Here is a 15,362-nt window from a genome sequence, read left to right as displayed (position 1 = left end):
AGCTAATTTTTTGTATTTTTAGTAGAGACGGGGTTTCACCATGTTGACCAGGATGGTCTTGATCTCTTGACCTCGTGATCCACCCGCCTCGGCCTCCCAAAGTGCTGGGATTACAGGCTTGAGCCACTGCGCCCGGCCTTATTTATTTATTTTTGAGATGGAGTTTCGCTCTTGTTACCCAGGCTGGAGTGCAATGGCGCGATCTTGGCTCACCACAACCTCCGCCTCCTGGGTTCAGGCAATTCTCCTGCCTCAGTCTCCTGAGTAGCTGGGATTACAGACACGCGCCACCATGCCCAGCTAATTTTTTGTATTTTTAGTAGAGATGGGGTTTCACCTTGTTGACCAGCATGGTCTCGATCTCTTGACCTTGTGATCCACCTGCCTCGGCCTCCCAAAGTGCTGGGATTACAGGCTTGAGCCACCACGCCCGGCCCAGGACATTGCTTATTACTCAAAATCACTATATAAAGCCCCTGAAAAATTGAAAGTTGCGCCGGGCGCGGTGGCTCATGCCTGTAATCCCAGCACTTTGGGAGGCCAAGGTGGGCAGATCACGAGGTCAAAAGATCGAGACCATCCTGGCCAACATGGGGAAACCCCGTCTCAACTAAAAAAATACAAAAATTAGCCGGGCATGGTGGCGCTTGCCTGCAGTCCCAGCTATTTGGGAGGCTGAGGCAGGAGAATTGCTTGCACCCGGGAGGCGGAGGTTGCAGTGAGCTGAGATCGCGCCACTGCACTCCAGCCTGGCAACACAGCGAGACTCTGTCTCAAAAAAAAAAAAAAAAAAAAAAAAAGTTGCAGCAAGAGAAACACTGAAAGTCTCCAAGAACACTGTGTCTCTTCTTCGAGACAGTGAGAAAAGCACATACATGTGTTTTCCTTTTAGTTTTGGCCACCAGGAAGCTCAGAGCCAATGTATGACTCAATTTTTTTTTTTTTTTTTTTTTTTTTTTTTTTTGAGACGGAGTTTCGCTCTTGTTACCCAGGCTGGAGTGCAATGGCGCGTTCTCGGCTCACCACAACCTCCGCCTCCTGGGCTCAGGCAATTCTCCTGCCTCAGCCTCCTAAGTAGCTGGGATTACAGGCATGCACCACCACGCCCAGCTAGTTTTTTGTATTTTTAGTAGAGACGGGGTTTCACCATGTTGACCAGGATGGTCTCGATCTTTCGACCTCGTGATCCACCCGCCTCGGCCTCCCAAAGTGCTGGGATTACAGGCTTGAGCCACCGCGCCCGGCCATGACTCAATTTTAATAATGTGTAAGCCACTATGACTGGCTTATCTGTGTTCTTATTCCTGGCCTTTCATTTTATTCTGACTTTTTTTTTTCTATCTCTCTCTCTCTCTCTCTCTTTTTTTTTTTAAACAAGATGGAAGCACACCACCATGCCTAGCTAATTTTTTATTTTATTTTATTTTGTTTTATTAGAGGTGGGGGTTTCACTATGTAGGCCAGGCTAGTCTCTAACTCCTGACCTCAAGTGATCCACCTGCCTCAGCCTCCCAAAGTTTTGGGATGGCAGGCGTGAGCCACTGCGCCCGGCCCATAAATAATTTTTGAAAAATAGTTTTTAAATTTAAAACATAGTTTTGCACATTAAAAAAAAAGTTTTGTACAGGTTGAACACAAAGTGCCTGGAGGCGGTGGTGGGAAGATCAGGTCATAGGAGGGTGGCTCAGAAGCCTCAAGCATTGGCCAGGAGTGATTTGGATTGTGTCAGAAGTATCAAGTGATAACGACGAAAAAGGGAAGAGGGAGGGGGCAGGGGGTTCACCCAGCCACCCACAGTGGGATCCTTGCTAAGTGATCCTGGCAACTGCTCCCTTAAGTCCCTCCTACCCAGTCCTGCCCCTCATCCCGGGCCCCGCCCTCACCCCGGACCCCGCCCTCACCCCGGGCCCCGCCCTCACCCCGGGCCCCGCCCTCACCCCGGCCCCGCCCTCCACGCGCAGCGCGACGCCCCGTCTCAGTCTCCGCCAGCCAATTCGGCTTCCTGGAGGGTTGCGCGCACAGTCCCCTCCATCCGTGCCTCTGCACGCCATGTCCGCTCTGCCCGCCTCATTTCGGCGCGGTTGGGCTGCGCCTGTGAGGGTGGGGTCGGAGCAAGCGATGGAGCCAATGAGGCGCGGCGGTCGCGTCGGGCTGACTGACAGCAGCCGCTGAGGTGGAGGCGGAAGGAAGCGGAAGGAGGCGGTGGCGGCAGAAGGGTAAGATGGCGTCTCTCGCTCTGAGAGCGTAGGGGCTGTCGTGGGAGCGGGTGGCTGTGTGCGCGGCCAGGATCCTGCTCTCCACCTCTGCCTACCACGTGGAGTGGGAGTAGGAGCGGGACCCCGAGCGCCCGGCCCTCTGCGACCTGGGGCCCTGGGTGAGGTGCTTCCCCGTCCTTGCCTCCAGGTAGCCGTTTGGGGAGTGGGCTAGGAGCTGCGGCGCAGGGCAATGGTGGAGGCTGCGGGTGGGGAGCTCGCGGCGGGAGGTCAGGCCTGGGCCGCCAGGGACCTGGCCACTGGGAACGGAGAGGGCGGGCTGGGGCAGGCGGGGGAGCGGTAGCGGGGCGTTCCTGCCCCAGGGCGGCCCGAGCCCAGGCCGCGCAGCGGAGGTGGCGGGGCCGCGAGGCCGCCAGGGAGGGATGAGGTGACGGAGTGTAGCCTGGAGGCCTGGGCAGGCGGGGGCGGCGCTGGGCTGGAGCGCGAGGGTCTGAGGAGGGGGGTCCCGGCCAGCCTGACAGGTTTCCAGGTTCTCGGGAGGCGGGCCGGGGCGTGGGACCCTGTCCGCGGCACCTGCGAGGCCAGCGGCCGACTCTTGTACCCCTATGGCTGCAGGCGAAGCATTGGGGCCTGCGCAGACTCAGGGGGGTTGCGTTTCCCAGTGTCTTTCTGGTCAGGCCTCTTTGTACCCCAACGCTCGTGAGAATTTGAAGACTTACTGGGGCGGTGACATGGGCAAACACGAGTTTGACCCTACTGTGGAAGGAGATACCGGCACTTAACACATCTGATTTCTTAGATTTCCCCTCGTATATTTCAGTGTGGCAAGAGGGGGAAATGGTCTGAGTTTGGGTCTGAGTTTAAGCTTCATTGGAGTAAAGGACAAATATGTGTATGGTGGTGGTTTAGGCACTGGGATGACTTTTAAAGATTGTTGCTTATTAGTATAATAGGATACCCACAACAGATTAGAAACACATGCTTTGCTAAACTTGAGCGATTGGTTTGTGTTACTGATCATTTTAGTTTTTTTTTAATGTTGTAATTGGTTTGTCTGTTACATTTTAACACATTAAATTTTCCTAGGCAAGTTACTTTGAAAAAGGGAGGAATTTACATTTTAAAGGTTGCTGCTCTTTTTTTTTTATGGGGGGATATTCAAACATAACAGAATTTGAAGGCGTGATTTCAGAATTGATAGTTCACGATTTTAATAAGACTATGTCTAATATTTAGATGTTTGTTAACAGTCACATTTGAGCAATTTCTTCCCCTTTTGTTGATTGGTAAATTGGTATGTAGACAGAAATGTATAACTCACTAGTTTATTTTGACTCACATATTGTTGATTACGTGAACAAGGTAGCACTGGAGTTTGTCTTGTTATTGGTTACAAACTTCAGGGTCCAGATCTTTCCACTTAGCCTTCTAATGGACCAGATACTCTTATCTCATTTGCTCTTAAACCAAAATCCTGTAGCTTTTTACAGGGGAAATAATCATCACATGGCCAAATGAAACATTTTGAAAATGCATTTAAAATGTAGGTATTAGTTTACAGGGGAAAATACATAGATGTGACAAAAAGCTCACATTTGTTTTTGGTGGTATTCCGAACCAAGGTAATAGGCTGATTAGACCCTCAGATACCCTTAGAGAAACATTGTCTTTTATGCAAAATGTTTGTTATTTCCCCTTTGGGAAAGGACTTTTAAACTCATAAGTACCTTCCACCTGAAGTTAGTTGATTAAATGAATATGTAAGGAAAACATTATGCAGCAGCTCATATCAAGTATTTAAGAAACAAGAACTAAAAATAACTTTTTATTTTAGGTTAATATGGAATTTAAGCAGAATTATTATCAATTTTAGATTTATTTATTATTTATTTATTTTTTTTTTGAGATGGAGTTTCGCTCTTGTTACCCAGGCTGGAGTGCAATGGTGCGATCTCGGCTCACCACAACGTCCGCCTCCTGGGTTCAGGCAGTTCTCCTGCCTCAGCCTCCTGAGTAGCTGGGATTACAGGCACGTGCCACCATGCCCAGCTAATTTTTTGTATTTTTTTTGAATAGAGATGGGGTTTCACCATGTTGACCAGGATGGTCTCGATCTCTTGACCTTGTGATCCACCTGCCTCGGCCTCCCAAAGTGCTGGGACTACAGGCTTGAGCCACTGTGCCCGGCTAGATTTATTTTTGAAACAAGTAGTCTAAAATAAGTGGACCTTTTAACATAGGGACATGGAAGGAGTACTTTACTGTGTACTTAAGTTCTTAAAATTGACTTTTTTCAAAAAAAGAGTTATGAACTATTTAATATACATACACTCTAAATGTTTTCATAGTTAGATGTCCTGCAAGAGCTGTGTGTGCATCATAAAACATCAAAAAGTATATTAAAAGTATATACAAGTACATGTAAGATTAAAGGTAACTGGATTTCTTTATAGTTTAAATTCGAATTTAATATGTTGTGACTGAAAGTGTTGTTTCCGTGTGTAGCTGTGGACATGAAACAGTTTAATTTAGATGCTTAAGGATAGGTAAAAATAAGATATGCTAATAAGAAGAGTGAATAACTTACTTGCTATCTATACAGTGAAATTATTTTAAGAAATTTGTTCAATTTGATCAGGCTGTTTATAAACTACTCACAAAAATTAAGTAGTTTATAAACTCATTTAATAAATGAATTTACAGGTCAGCTTATTTTGGAAATAGTTTGTAAACAGGCTGATCAAAAAATCACATATGTATATATACATATATAATCACACACACACACACACACACACACACACACACACACACATTTTCTTTTGGAAGTAGGTAGATAAAACATTGAAAGTTTTTATTTTGTCAAGCTGAAAGAGACCTTAAATCAGGCGTCCCCAAATTACGGCCCTCGGGCCGCATGCTGCCCACTGAGGCCATTTATCCGGCCCCCTGCCACACTTCAGGAAGGGGCACCTCTTTGATTGGTGGTCAGTGAGAGGAGCAGAGTATGTGGCGGCCCTCCAGTGGTCTGAGGGACAGTGAACTGGCCCCCTGTGTAAAAAGTTTGGGACGCCTGCCTTAAATGAATGCTGATTATTGGACAACTCAAGCTAGTTTCTTTTGAGTAGTGATTGCCACGTAGCAGTACTACTCAAAGATGTGACTCTTAGGAAAAGAAAGTTTGAGCCCAGGCTGGGTGTGGTGGCTCATGCCTGTAATACCACTGCTTTGGGAGGCTGAGGCAGGCCGATCACCTGAGGTTTGAAGTTTGAGACCAGCTTGACCAACATGGAGAAACCCTGTCTTTACTAAAAATACAAAATTAGATGGGTGGGCGTGGTGGTGCGCGTCTGTAATCCTAGCTACTCGGGAGGCTGAGGCAGGAGAATTGCTTGAACCTGGGAGATGGAGGTTGCGGTGAGCCGATAACAAGAGCGAAATTCTGTCTCAAATAACTAAGAAAGTTTGAAGCCACTTGGCTCATGCCTGTAATCCCAGCACTTTGGGAGGTTGAGGTGGGTGGATCGTCTGAGGTCAGGAGTTCAAGACCAGCCTGACCAACATGGAGAAAACCTCTCTATTAAAAATACAAAATTAGCTGGGTGTGGTGGTGCATACCTGTAATCTCAGCCTCTCAGGAAGCTGAGGCAGGAGAATTACTTGAACCTGGGAGATGGAGGTTGTGGTGAGCCGAGATAGCACCACTGCACTCCAGCCTGGGCAACAAGAGCGAAACTCCCTGTCTCAAAAAAACAAAACAAAACAAAACAAAAAATGTTTGAGCCCAGAGAAAAGTTAACAGATGAAAAAGATTCTGAAGAAAGCCCTCTTTCAGGATCCAGTGTCAGCACATGGTTTTGGATTGCTTATACTCAATTTTATTCTCATTTTACAATCCCAAACGTCCTAATCCAAACAGAATAAGGTAGAGATTAAAGAGAGAATCTTGAGGGGCATGTGTTATCTGTGTGTAAAGTCCCCTATTATTTTGGGGCCATAATGAGGTAAAGGGTCAGACTTTTAGATTTCTAAAGAAATATTTCAAGGAGGGTGGGGAATAAAAAATAATAATTAAAAAAAGAAATATTTCCCCCAAATTGGGAGGCTACAATAGAAATGCTGATTTTTTTTTTGTTTTGTTTTTTTGAGACAGAGTTTCTCTGTCGCCAGGCTGGTGTGCAGTGGCGTGATCTCAGCTCTTTGCAGGCTCTGCCTCCTGGGTTCAAGTGATTCCCTGCATCAATTTCCTGAGTAGCTGGGATTACAGGTACATGCCACCATGCCCAGCTAATTTTTGTATTTTTAGTAGAGACAGGGCTTTACCGTGTTGGCCAGGATGGTCTCTATCTTGACCTTGTGAGCCGCCATGCCTGGTCTGATCTTTTATTTTTAACAAGTACAGCCAATAAAAGCAAATATCACACCACTATTTCCTGTCACCATCATTTCATTTAACAAAAGGATATTTTCACTCAAATAATTTGAAAGAACAGAATCTTTCACAATAAATTTTAATTTTTTTGAGACGGGAGTCTTGCTCTGTCACCAGGCTGGATTAACTTTTGTATTTTTAGTAGAGACAGGGTTTCACTATGTTGGCCAGGATGGTCTCAAACTCCTGAGCTCAGATGATCCACCAACTTCAGCCACCCAAAGAGCTGGGAGTCATACATTGATACATATTAAATAATTTATTCAAAAGTATGTATACTTTATGGCACACTGGCACAGTGAGTGGAAGTATAGGTTCTGAAATCAAGGTATCATGGTTTTATATTCTGATTCTATGTCCTCCGTCAGTAATACTGGATAATAAACTTGAACCTCTGCTTCCATTTTATATGTTAAATGAGGTTAGTATGCCACCTGCCTTGTAAGGTTATTATAAAATTAAACAGCAGGTGTACAATCAGCACAGCTCTAGTACATAGATGTTCCACAAATACTAGCTATCATTCAACAGAATAATTTGTAAATACTTTGTGTCTCCTTCAAAGCTAGTTCTCACACAAGCATCTCATTTTTTAAAGTGTTTACATAGTATTCTTTGTAAGAATGTACTATGATTTATGAAACAGCATTTGGTCATTATTTTTTGTCATGTTTTTTAAAAAAGCAACAAATAACAGGATTGGTTTCTGATGTGTATCACCAGAGTTCTCTCCCAAAGGACCATATTAATTTGCTGTTCTGTCAGTTTAGACCACCCATCCCCAAACTTTTTACACAGGGGGCCAGTTCACTGTCCCTCAGACCGTTGGAGGGCCGACGCATACTGTGCTCCTCTCACTGACCACCAAAGAAAGAGGTGCCCTTCCTGAAGTGTGGTGGAGGGCAGGATAAATGGCCTCAGGGGGCCGCAGTTTGGGGATGCCTGGTTTAGACTCTGTGATTTAAATATTTGGTGGGGGGCAATAGTGGGTTTAAAAAGAAAACTTACTTTTGTTTTAGTTAACATTACTATTCACCAGCCATTAAGGAACACATTAATTCATATTTATTCTTGTTGAATCTGAGAGGTAGGTAAGCCTGCCTCTGTGTGTGTGTGTGTGTGTGTGTGTGTGTGTGTGTGTGTGTGATGCAGTTTGTGTGTATGGTGTTAAAAACTGAGAAATTACAGTAATTTCATATTTTCTGGTCAGTGATCCCTGGAATATCAGAGTCATCTCCAATCTATAGCCACTGTTTTGAAGTCTATAGGGTCCCTGGGAGGAAGATTTGTATTAAATATTTGCAGTGACAAGTGGAAAACAAAAGGACTGTGCATTTTATTCTTAACTAGGACTTGGGTAGCAAACTCCAGGGTAGAAGACTGGAATGAGCCCAGCTGGTTCATGTGGAAATGCTGATGTTTTTGGAATCTAGTTAAGCTTAAATTGTTTCAAACGGAAGCAGGCCATTAAATGAATGCTTTTCATCTCCCCAGTTCTCAAACACATTGAGATCTTCCCCATGTTTCACTCCTTTCTGTCAGTTGCCCCAGGTCATGTAACCAGAGCAAGCCCATTTGCCCTAGGGGACTGCTGATCTGGCTTTGGACACCTGCCCTGGCCTCTTCTGCCCAAGCAGTAGGCTTGGCCCTGGCTGTCCCAGACAGTTGGGGGTAAAGGTGGGAAGTGACAACCTTCTCAGCCACTTCAGTGACATGGAAGAAGGAGAAAAGTGAGCTTGCATCTGTGTGCTGACATTTTAACAGTGATGCTGCCCAGTGACACACAGAACAAGTCAGCGTTCTAACATCTGCCTTCCTCTTTCCTGAGAATCAGGAGAAAGAAGAGCTCAGACTTGATTTCTCACCTCAAAAGACAGCACATAAAAACTTGCAGTCGGGCCGGGCGTGGTGGCTCACGCCTGTAATCCCAGCACTTTGGGAGGCTGAGGCGGGTGGATCACAAGGTCAAGAGATCGAGACCAACCTGGTCAACATGGTGAAACCCCGTCTCTACTCAAAATACAAAAAATTAGCTGGGCATGGTGGCGCGTGCCTATAATCCCAGCTGCTCAGGAGGCTGAGGCAGGAGAATTGCCTGAACCCAGGAGGCGGAGGTTGTGTTGAGCCAAGATCGCGCCATTGCACTCCAGCCTGGGTAACAAGAGTGAAACTCTGTCTCAAAAACAAAAAAACAAAAAAGAAAAAAACTTGCAGCCATTCTCAGAAGCATTGGTTTTCTGTTAGGTTGTTGCTTGTGTCAAGTCAGCCAGAAAGAGGCAGAGTAAAAACTGACTTGCTGAGAAGTAGACATAATCCATGTCACCCCCCAGCTATGCATCAGTCTGCAGAGAGTGACTTCTTACTCTTGAGATGCTCTTTCCTCTTGCTTAGTGGTTCATGACATCTTCTTCATTTTCCTCTTACCACTTTCAATTTTTTTTTTTTCCTGACTTACTCTCCTGTATTTGGCCATTAAATGTTGATGTTCCACCAATCAGCCCTAGGCCCTTCTGTCATTCTTCTTTCCCTAAACAGTCACAGTCATGTCTATGGCCTCACTCCTATAGGTAAATCCAACGTTTTCATCTCTACCCCAGCCTCTGCTGTTGAGAACTCCATCTGCTAATACCTAATTGCCTAGTGGACATCTCTACATGGATGTCTCAAAAGTATTCTAAATTCAGCATGTCCATGATTTATTTCATATTCTTCCTCCAAAAATGCTGTTTGCTATCTTAACAAAAGGCATCACTGGCTGGGCATGGTGGCTCATGCCTGTAATCCCAGCACTTTGGGAGGCCAAGGCAGATGGATTGCCTGAGGTCAGGAGTTCAAGATTAGCCTGGCCAACATGGTGAAACTGTCTCGACTGAAAAAAAAAAAAAAAAAAAAACACCACAAAAAATTAGCTGGGCGTGGTGGTGAGTACCTATAATCCCAGCTACTTGGGAGGCTGATGCAGGAAAATCACTTGAATCCAGGAGGCAGAGGTTGCAGTGAGCAGAGATTGTGCCATTGCACTGAAGCCTGGGTAACAGAGCAAGAATCCGTCTCCAAACAAAAAGAAAAGAAAAGAAAGGCATCACCACCCAAGCAATTGTGCAAGTCAGAAACCTGGGACTTGTCCATGAATCTTTCTCTCTCCTCCCCTCCCCCACCAAATTCAGTCAATCACCAGGTCCCATTGATTGTTTTTAATCTTCTATTGTGAAGTATAACATACACACAAGGCCAGGGGCAGTGGCTCATGCCTGTGATCCCAGCACTTTGGGAGGCCAAGGTGGGGGAATTACGTGGTCAGGAATTCAAGACCAGCCTAACCAATATGGTGAAACCCCATGTCTACTAAAAATACAAAAAGTAGCTGGGCAAGGTGGTGCACACCTGTAGTCCCAACTACCCAACTACTCATGAGGCTGAGGCAGGAGAATCACTGGAATCCAGGAGGTGGTGGTTGCAGTGAGCCTTGATCATGCTACTGCACTCCAGCCTGGGCGACACAGTGAGACTCCATCCCCCACCCCCGCTAAAAAAACATACACACAGAAAAATCATTGAGCAGTGCATCTTTTGTTGGTATAATCAACAAAGTGTAACCCTGTAACCAATATTCAGGTTATTAAATAGACCAATGCCAGCACTCCTAAGAGCCCTAATCAGCTATATGCTTCCTCCTCCTCAAAAATGTTACCTCTCTCCTGACTTTCATGAAAATCATTTTCTTTTCCAAGATTGCACCTAAACTTGGTAGTTTAGTTTCCCTGCTCTTTGAACTTTATATACATGGAACCATTTAGTTAGTTTTTTTTTTACTCAACTGCTTTCACTTAGTGTCATTTTGTGAGATTCACCTGTGTTTTATGGAGCTGTAGTTTATTAGACATTGCTGAATAATACTCTATTATGAATCTAACATAATTGTTGTATTTCTGTATCTCTCTCTCTCTCTCTCTCTCTCTCTCTCTCTCTCTCTCTCTCTCTCTCTCTCTCTCTCGACTGAGTTTCACTCTCTTCACCCAGGTTGGAGTGCAGTGGCTCAGTATCGGCTCACTGCAACCTCCACCTCCCCAGGTTTAAGTGATTTTCCCACTTCAGCCTCCCGAGTAGCTGGGACTACAGGTGTGCACTACCACGTCCCGCTAATTATTGTATTTTTAATAGAGATGGGATTTCACCATGTTGGCCAGGCTGATCTCAAAATCCTGACCTCAGGTGATCTACCTGCCTTGGCCTCGAGAAGCACAGGGATTAGACATGAGCCACCATGCCCAGCCTTCACTCTCTTTCTGATGGATATTTGTCTCCAGTTTATAGCAATTATGAATACTGCTGCTATGAACTTTTTTTTATATCTTCAGTTTTACTTAGTAATGCCATGCTGTTTTTCAAAGTGGTTGTACCAGTTTAGATTCCTGTCAACAATGCATGAGAATTCCTGGTTATCCACCTCTTTGTCAAGGCTTAGAATTGTCAATCTATTAAATTTTATTAACCATTCTGGTAGGTACATACTGGGTTTTTGTGTGTAACTGAGGTGTATGTTATACACAATAAAATGTGAAAATGTGCAGCCTAAAAGAATATTCTACATATAAATGTATCTATGTAACCACTACCCAGATGAAGATATAGAATATTTCCATCACTCCAGAAAGTTCTCTCATGCTCTTTTCCAGAAAGAAGCTGTTGCTCTATCCACACTGTTTTGACTTTGGCCACTATACATGTGTTTTGCTTGTTTTTTATTTTTGTCTGAGACGGAGTTTCGCTCTTGTTACCCAGGCTGGAGTGCAATGGTGCAATCTCGGCTCACCACAACCTCTGCCTCCTGGGTTCAGGCAATTCTCCTGCCTCAGTCTCCCGAGTAGCTGGGATTACAGACACGCACCACCATGCCCAGCTACTTTTTTGTATTTTTAGTAGAGACGGGGTTTCACCATGTTGACCAGGATGGTCTTGATCTCTTGAACTCGTGATCCACCCGCCTCGGCCTCCCAAAGTGCTGGGATTACAGGCTTGAGCCACCGTGCCCAGCCTGTTTTGCTTGTTTTTAAACTTTATATAAATGAGCTCAGACAGTGTGGACTCTACTGTCTCTGGCTTCTTTTGCCTAGCATAATGTTTTTTTGGCAGTTTATCCAATTTTTTGGTTACTCTTTTTTTCTTGGTGAGTTCTGTTGTATGATTACATTATACTTTGTTGATTCATTTTCTTAATGATTGTTTCTAGGTTTTGGATATTGTGAATTAAGCTGCTATAAACATTCTTATATGTACTTATTTCTCTTGGGTATATATCTAGGAGTGGATTTCTGGGTCATGGGTTAGGTTAGTGTTTAGCTTTGTTAGAAATGACAGAACAGTTTCCCAAAGTGGTTGTACTAATTAACGCTCCACATTGGTTTAAATTTGCATTTCCCTGATTACTAATGAGGTTGACCAGCCTTTTATATGTGTGCGTGTGTGTGTGTGTGTGTGTGCGTGTGTGTGTGTGTGTGTGTGTGTGGCCATTTGTATATCTTCTGTTTGAAGAGCTCATTGAAGTCTTTTGCCTAATTTTCTTGTAGGTGTTCTTCATTTTATTGGTTTGTATAAGGGATAAATATATTGATCCCCTCCTCTCCCTACCTCATATCTGTGTTGCAGCTATCTTTTACTAGCTAGTGGCTAGCTTTTTTACTCTCTTTTTTTTTTGGAGACGGAGTTTCGCTCTTGTTACCCAGGCTGGAGTACAATGGTGCGATCTCAGTTCACCGCAACCTCCGCCTCCTGAGTTCAGGCAATTCTTCTGCCTCAGCCTCCTGAGTAGCTGGGATTACAGGCACGCACCACCATGCCCAGCTGATTTTTTGTATTTTTAGTAGAGACAGGGTTTCACCATGTTGACCAGGATGGTCTCAATCTCTTGCCCTCGTGATCCACCCACCTCGGCCTCCCAAAGTGCTGGGATTACAGGCTTGAGCCACCGCGCCCAGCTTGCTTTTTTATTCTCTTAAAGGTATCTCTTCACTAACAGAAACATTTTTAAGTTTTGTTTTTAATTATTACAGATACATAATAACCATACATATTTATGGGGTAGATGTAGTATTTTAATGCAAACATACAATACATAATTATCAAATTAGGGTGGAGTACCCTATCTGAAGAAGCATTTATCATTTCTTCTTGTTAGGAATATTCCAATTCTAGTCTAATATTAGTTATTTTGAAATATAAAATAAATTACTGTTAACTGTATTGCCCTATTGTGCTGCTAAACACTAGAGTTATTCGTTCTTTTTAACTGTATTTTTGCACCCATTCACCAATCCCTCCTTATTTCCCACTTCCCTTCCTGTTCTCTACTCTGTCTACATGGGTTCAGTTTTCTTTAGAGCCCATATATGGGTGAGAACATGCAATGTTCGTCTTTCTGTGCCTGGCTTATTTCACTTAGCATGATGTTCTTCAGTTTTATCCATGTTGTTGCAAATGGCAGGATTGCATTTATTTTGATGGCTGAATAGTACTGCATTGTGTACAAGTACCACATTTTCTTTATCCATTCATCTATTAATGGACACTTAGGTTTATTCTGTATTTTGGCTATTGTAAATAGTGCTGCAGTAAGCATGGGAGTGTAGGAATCTCTTCAATGTACTGATTTCCTTTCTTTTGGGTGTATACCCAGCAGTGGGATTGCTGGATCACATGGTAGTTTTATTTTTAGTTTTTTTGAGGAACCTCCACATAGCGATTGTAGTAATTTACATTCCCAACAACAGTGTACAAGGGTTCCCCTTTTTCCACATCCTTGCCATCATCTGTCATTGCCTGTCTTTTTGATAAAAGCCATTTAAGCTGGAGTGAGATGATATCTCATTGTAGTTTTGATTTGCATTTCCCTGATTTAAAAAATTCTTAATTTTAATGTAGTTGAACATTTCTGGCTTTTCCTTTGTAATCAGGGGTTTTTGTATCCCTGTGTGAAGATAAGCTACATTAATTTCTGTTACCGTTTGCCTTTCACATTTAGATCAACAATCTCTGGAATTTGTGTGTGTGTGGTGTGAGATGGGGTCCGTTTGTTTTCCTAGATGACACGATGATGATGACGATGGTGATGTTGATGATGCTGTTTAGTTCCATTTATTGAAAAGGCCATCCCCTCCTGCTCTGTAGAGCTTCCTTCGTCACAAATCAGGTGATTGTGTATACAAGGATTTGCCTGCCTCTTCTCTCCTGGTTTCCTGAGACCCTTTCAGAGTGGGGTGTTGGCCAGGTCAAAACTATTTTCATAGTAACATTTGGTGATTTTTTGCCTCAGACTCACTCTCTCACAAGTATATGATAGGGTTTTTCAGAGGCCACATGAAATGCAGTGTTGCATCAGGTTGAGTGCAAAAGCAGGTAAGAGAACCAAGCTGTCTCCCAAATGAAGATTTCCAAAAATGTCCAACCGTACCACTCTTCTCACTCGTTTTTTAAATTTCTTTTGGAAAATGGTTATTTTTTATTAAAGTGTTACTTATGTTAGCATATAACAGGTTTCTTGTTATTTTTATTTTTTTATTTTTCATTATTTATTTATTTATTTTTTTTAAGATGGGGTTTCACCATGATGGCCAGGCTGGTCTTGAACTCTTGACCTCAGGTGATCCACCCACCTCAGCCTCCCAAAGTGCTAGGATTACAGGTGTTAGCCACCACACCTGGCCTCTTGTTATTTTTAAATTAATGAATTGATATTAAAAACTTTTCTGTTTTGGCTGGGCATGGTGGCTCATGCCTGTAATCCTAGCACTTTGGGAGGTTGAGGCAGGCAGATTGCCTGAGGTCAGGAGATCAAGACCAGCCTGGGCAACATGGTGAAACCCTGTATCTACTAGAAATACAAAATGAGCAGATGTGGTGGCACACGCCTGTAATCCCAGCTACTCAGAAGGCTGAGGCAGGAGAATTGCTTGAACCTGGGAAGCAGAGGTTGCAGTGAGCCAAGATCATGCCACTGCACTTCAGCCTGGGTGACAGAGGGAGACTCCTTCTCAATAAATAAATAAATAAATAAATAATTTTCTGTTTTAATTTCTAATGTGATAAACTTATAATAGCTATAACCCATGTTAACTAAAGCATTTTAGAATCTCTGCAGGAATGTCAAACGAAAAATTTGAGAATCATTCATCTAGTTTTATGTCTTGATATCCAGTGGATAATATATCTTGATTATATGTGGCCCTGGGCCCTGTGCATTTTTCCACATGCATTTTAGAATCAGCTGTGATGTTCCACAAGAATACCTGTTAGGATTTTGATTGGAATTGTGTTGAATTTTTTTGGAATAATTGAAATTTGTTTTTAGTTACACCTGCTGTAATGGGAATTTGAAATGTTTATACCATTGAATCTTCTGATATTCATAAACTTTATTTCTCCGTGTTTTTTTTTTTCAATATTGTTATATAATTTTTTGTGTAAAGGTTTTGCACATTTTCCAAACAGAATTTTTGAAGGAAAAAATTCTACTTAGAAATAAACTGGCCAGGCACAGTGGCTCATGCCTGTAATCCCAGCACTTTGGGAGAGAGGCCAAGGTGGGAGGATCATTTGGGCCCGGGAGTTTGAGACCAGTTTAGGCAACACATTGAGACCCTATCTCTAAAGAGAAAAAAGTAAGATAAACTTAATAATTAACAAGAATTAACCAAAAAAATGAAAGATACTTCTGAAAAATA

The 15,362-nt window shown here is 43.5% G+C and overlaps 1 protein-coding gene across 3 annotated transcripts in view; it reads left to right on the top strand.

Moving 5' to 3' along the window:
* Positions 1-1,978: 1,978 nt before the first annotated feature.
* LOC104650885 (uncharacterized) overlaps positions 1,979-15,362 on the top strand; it is a 74,250-nt gene continuing 60,866 nt past the window's right edge. Inside the window, exon 1 of one of the 3 annotated variants that reach the window (XR_012519154.1) lies at positions 1,979-2,403. The gene's annotated coding sequence lies outside the window, so the exon portion shown is untranslated. The remainder of the gene's footprint in view (positions 2,404-15,362) is intronic. The other 2 variants (XR_012519156.1, XR_012519155.1) reach the window with 2 other exon arrangements.

This window comes from Saimiri boliviensis, chromosome 9 (assembly GCF_048565385.1).
Source record: "Saimiri boliviensis isolate mSaiBol1 chromosome 9, mSaiBol1.pri, whole genome shotgun sequence".
NCBI classification, from domain to species: domain Eukaryota; kingdom Metazoa; phylum Chordata; class Mammalia; order Primates; family Cebidae; genus Saimiri; species Saimiri boliviensis.
Note: the sequence above shows the minus strand (reverse complement) of the source record. Positions and strands in the feature narration are given on the sequence as shown.